The sequence below is a fragment of the Martes martes genome (genome assembly GCF_963455335.1).
Source record: "Martes martes genome assembly, chromosome: 8".
Taxonomy (NCBI): domain Eukaryota; kingdom Metazoa; phylum Chordata; class Mammalia; order Carnivora; family Mustelidae; genus Martes; species Martes martes.
Genome location: NC_137895.1, coordinates 115,695,282 through 115,701,221, shown reverse-complemented (window position 1 = coordinate 115,701,221; position 5,940 = coordinate 115,695,282).

The window sequence follows — 5,940 nt, the reverse complement described above, 5'->3', positions numbered from 1 at the left end:
CTATGGAGATTCCAAGTCTTATTTTCTATGTTTCCACATTTGTTCCTTTACTTGGAATCCAGTTCATGGAAGTAGGGGCTCCTTGGATCAGTGGCCTCCCATAGGATTTTTTGAGAATGCTGTATATATTTTATTTGTAGGGGAAAATCAAAAGAGCCACAGATTAATTAAAGACAGTCTGGATAAACCTGTACAGACTTCAGGTTATTCTCCTGTGATTTTTGAAGGAGTAAAACATAGGGTAAATATGGGTTTGGATCATAGGTCTATCATTTACTGCTTATTACCTAGAGCAAATTATCTGAGCAACCGACTCATTTTCTGCAAAATGGGAAAAATGGTTTAATTCATATAGCTACAGAGTTTAAAATTAGGTAATGTCCACAAGATACTTGGCATTCCCTTATCCTAGAATTTTTTACTATCAGGTTGGTCATTTCTCATGTCTCCTGAATGGATGCATTTGTTTTAGTCCTTACTCTGTTGCTTTAATATAACTGCACTTAAAGCATTTCCGATACATCTATTCTTCTTCTTCTTCTTTTTTTTTTTTTTAAGATTTTATTTACTTCTTTGGGAGCAAGCGAGTCTGAACGGATGAGTGGCAGAGGGAGAACCAGACTCCCTACTGAGCAGGGAGCCTGATGCGGGACCCGTTCCCAGGACTCTGGGATCATGTCCTGAGCCAAAGGCAGCCGCTTAATTAAGCCACTGATCCACCCAGGTGCCCCCTGATACATCTGTTCTATTCTCAACTAACTGTTTAGCCCCCTGCTGCTCCCTCCTGTCCCAGGCCAAGTGGAGTGGCTCTGGAAATACACACACCGACACTCAGGAAGTCAGAGTCTTGGAAAGCTGGGTGAGTGTTGGTTCCCTTCCCCCAAACACAGGAAGGCAGAAAGCAGAACATCTTATTGGATTATTAGAATATAGACGTTAACAGCTCACTGGAATCACATGATGACAGTGATATAGTAGAGCAAGTAAGAGTTCATATATACCAAGCATTGAGTCTGATGCCAAGAACTGACCTACACTGACTTCTGGCAACAACCGAGAGAGGGAGGCACTATTGCCATTTCTGTTTTGTAGACTAGGAAACAGAGGGCCGGAGAGACACATTACCTGGTCCTGGACCATGTTAGCGGCAGGTGACAAAGCCAATTCTAACCCAGGCAGCTGGGTTCCTAGGGCTGTGCTGACATTCAACAACTCATAAGCATGATTTTTCACTTAAGTGTAAAACCAACAAAACAAAAGCACAACTGCATCCTAAGAGGTTATCATTCTGAATGACTCTTTAAACATATGGAAGGCATAGCTCTATAGGCAGTGGCTCCAGTTCTGTCTGGGCCTGCCTCATACGGAGACAGTGTTTGTTAGAGCTGGGCATGGGGAAGCGGGAGGGGTGTAAATGTCTGGAAGATAAAAGGCAAGCAAACACAGATATACTGAAGTTCTACAGCATTTTTTAGAAAACAAACAAGCAGAAATAATTACTCAGTTGAGGCTTATTCACAGGGCCAGAGTGCTCTGTCAGGAATGCTGTGCGTTGAGATAACAGCGATAGGGCTTGATGATCTGGTTTAGTTAAGGGAAGGTAAGAATTCTAATAACCTTCGGAAGTAGTGATTCTACAATGTGAATGGAAAAGATTAACATATATAATTCAGTGTTGTATTTTTCAAATTGTCTACCTTAAGAGTGATGCATTATTAGCTTGGGTGATGCTCCCGCTGTGGAGTGTTTTGGGAACTCATTTTGAACTGCTTCTAAGTCAGAATACCTTCAATGATGCTAAACCACATTTCATTTGGCCAAGATTAAGTACCACACCACTATCAGAAAAAAATGCAAGTACATCATTTTTTTTAAAGATTGTTTTGTTCTGTTTTTAAGATTTATTTATTTGAAAGAGAGAGAGCATGAGGAAGGGAAGGAGCAGGAGAGAGAGGAACAAGTGGACTCTGAGCAGAGTGGGGAGCCCAACTGGGACTCAATCCCAGGACCCTGAGACCATGACCTGAGCCCAAACCAAGATTCGGACCTGACTGAACTGCCCAGACACCCCACAAGTACACCATTTTTGCCCTAAGTTTACACCCATGACAACTACTTCTTACAAATACTGCACAGGATTCTAAATGTAAGAGGAACAGTCCAGCACAAGGGACACCTGGGTGGCTCACTTGGTTAAGCATCTGCCTTTGGCTCAGGTCATGATCCCAAGGTCCTGGGATCAGGTCCCACATCGGGCTCCTGGCTCAGCAGGGAGTCTGCTTTTCCCTCTCCCTCTGTCCCTCCCCCTGTTCATTCTCTCTCCCTCTCTCTCAAATAAATAATCTTTTAAAAAAAAAGAAAGGAAGGAATGAAGAAAGAAAGGAAGAAAGAAAATTCCAGCACAAAAGAAAATCTTTAGATAATTTCATGAGGAAAATAACACTTGAGCCAGGCTGTGAAAGGTGGCTTTGAATAAGAAGACTGAGCAGGAGGTGAGTGGGGGCAAATAGGGTAGGCATGGCAAAGGGAGCAGTCAAGAAAGATAAAGACATCCTCAGCTATCTCAGGTAATCTAAGTTGGGTGGAGAATAGTATGGGCTGCTAGGGTGAAATTAGTCTCTAAAGACAGATTGAGGCAACACGACACAGGGCACTGGATGCCCACTGAAGTGTACTTTAACTTGCAAGTGATGGGAACCTGGGAGGCTATAGGCAGTAGAATGACTGGAATTGTGCTTCAGAAAGATTAATGTCCTAGTGGTGCATACAATGGATTAAGGCCTCTTGAGGCTGACATCTGAATTCTGGAAAAATTCTGAACCAAGTCTGATGAATAAGAAAAATGATATGGAAGTATTTATCATTTTTGGTCAAAAAACAAGGTATTGGGGACACCTGAGTGGCTCAGTCGATTAAACGGCTGCCTTCAGCTCAGGTCATGACCCCAGGGTCCTGGGATCTAGTCCCACACTGGGGTTCCTGCTCAGCAGGGAGCCTGCTTCTCCCTCTCCCACTCTCCTGCTTGTGTTCCCTCTCTCACTGTCTCTATCAAGTAAATAAATGAAATCTTTTATTAAAAAAAAACAAGGTAGGGGCACCTGGGTGGCTCAGTGGGTTAAAGCCTCTGCCTTCGGCTCAGGTCATGATCCCAGAGTCCTGGGATTGAGGCCCGCATCAGGCTCTCTGCTCAGCAGGGAGCCTGCTTCCTCCTCTCTCTCTGCCCGCCTCTCGGCCTACTTGTGACCTCTGCCTGTCAAATAAATAAAATCTTAAAAAAAAAAAACCCAAGGTATTGAATAAAATAATAAGATAGATTTCCTTCTGTAGCTTATAAATGGATCTGATAGAACTCCCCCCCCCCAAAAAAAACCCACCCAAAAACAAAAACTCAAAGGTTTTGGAGTGGTGGCAGCATCACAAAATAAATATACAGTATTCTTGAAAGCACCTACTTCCAAGAATAACACCTACCCCAGTGAATAATCAGTTGCTCCTTTAAAGACAATCAGAATTATTATTTAAGTCACACAGTATACTTTTTAAATGATAATCCATCAGAAGAATTAGCCTCTAACGTACAATGTGACCTTCTTATCCGGTCTGTGATGGCATCCTGCAGTTACACAAATACTAAGTTCTGCTGCCCAGAAATTTTTGCAGATGTAAATAAAGTCCTTACCAGTTAACTTTAAATAAAGTTCTTATCATTTAACTTTAAATAAGTCCTTATCAGTTAAATTTAAATAATGATTGCGTTCATGGTGGGCCTGACTTAACCACCTGGAGGACACTAAAAGCAGGGCTGAGGCTTTCCTGAGGCTAAATGAGATGAAAATCTACCAGTGGACAAGAGCTTTGGCCCATGCCCCCTGACTTTCAGCCTGGTCTATACACTTCAGATTGGCACGGCCAGTCCATCTCAACTGCATAAATAAATCCCTTGTAATAAAACCCTTATTTATAAACACAAATGTATGTACTTACATGTATGTGTGTATAATATCTATATATAAACACATGTAGTAAGGTTTTATACATACATCTGTACACATGTACATAGGTATCTCATACTGGTTCTGATTCTCTGGTTGAATTCTAACACACAGTTTACTTTGTGAGAGTTAACAATCTGAAACGGATGCATTATAAATGAATTACAAAAATGCCATTGTTAGAAACTATCAAAGTTAGGGACACCTGAGTGGCTCAGTCGGTTAAGCGTCTGCCTTCAGACTGAGTCCTGCAACAGGTTCCTCGCTCAGCAGGGAGCCTACTTCTCCCTCTGCCTGCCTCTCTTCCTGCTTGTACGCTCTCTGACAAATAAACACAATCTTTAAAAAAAAAAATTGATTAGTTAAAAAAGGAAACTATCAAAGTTAGAAGCTACTAAAAGTGTAGTATACTATACAGTATGAGATGGCTCCATTCTTAACAACTACAGAATCCTTGGCTTCCAATCTGATTCTACGTGGCATCCCACCAGGGATTCTTAATCTGGGATCTATGATCCTCTCAGGAGAGCCCACAGCTTTCACCAAATTCTCAGAGAAATTGATTTCTCCCCAAATCATTAAGAATTGCTTAGCTTAGGGGCGCCTGGGTGGCTCAGTGGGTTAAGCCTCTGCCTTCGGCTCAGGTCATGATCTCAGGGTCCTGGGATCGAGCCCCACATCGGGCTCTCTGCTCAGCAGGGAGCCTGCTCCCCCCCACCACCCCCGCCTGCCTCTCTGTCTACTTGTGATCTTTGTCTGACAAATAAATAAATAAAATCTTTAAAAACAAAAAAAGAATTGCTTAGCTTATTTTGAGGGTTATAAGTTTATTTATACTCAATTTCCCAATGATCGCTTTTTTTGTTTTAAAGATTATTTATTTATTTATTTGACAGGCTGGTTGGCTTCCTACTGCTCCTTCCCACCCTGCATCCTGCCCATGCTCCCCCTCAGTGGTGCCCCCGTAGTGTGCCCCACCCCCCAGTTCCCCCCAAGGCTACTCACATGATCGCCATGAGGCACCCTTCTCCCAACTGATCTGCTTTCCACACAAAACCAGAAAGCCACTTGGAAAACCTAACCCAGACCATCACCTCTCTCCCTTGCTTCAACCTCCGCCCTGGATTCTCACCTCCCGCAAGAATGAAATCCCAACGTGTCAGCCACAGGCAGCGCCCTGGCCCTCGCCCTGCCCTCGCCCTCGCCCCAGCCTTCACCCCGGTCGCCTCTCCCACCTCAGGCCACGCTCCTGAGGGCCGTTCCTGCCCCGCTTCACGTGGCTGGCTTTTCCCCAACCTCCGGTCTCGCTTCCCTGTCGCCACCTCAGAAATCTCTTCTCACCAGAGCAGGTGTCCGTGTCCAGGGCGCCCACCTCCACAGCTGCTGGTTCCGGAGCGGTGCCCGCTCTCCCGGTCTGTGAGGCAGGACCGCTCGGATGCGCGTGCACAGCACCCAAGGCTCGGCCCCAGGGACGGTAGCACTGTCACCCCACCTCTACCAGCTTATCTGTCCTTCCGGACACTGTTTTGGTTTGGTTTCGCTTGATTGAAAAAAGACGCATTTGAATGCATGCTCTCTTCAGACGATGCGGGACTCCTTGCCCAACTGCTTTATTAAGTCTTACATTCCCTCTCCCGCAAGCCTCCCCATGTGTATCCATACACACCTGTGCTGTGTGTGAGTGGTGCGCTGATCATCACTTATTTTCTTAGATTACTTACAGAAGCTGTTTTCTGTGTGCTAACATAGGTAAATATAACAATGAATTAAATAGGAATTTTGTCTTTAAAATGTCTAAAAATGGTGAAGTCACCTCTCAGGATGAGCTTGGTTAATATAAACATGAGACTGAATTAACTTTTCAAAGACTGTTACTTCCTCATTTAATTTCTGTATTTAATATCTCATCTAATTCTTCCACACAAATGAGAATTTGTACTTACCTTTA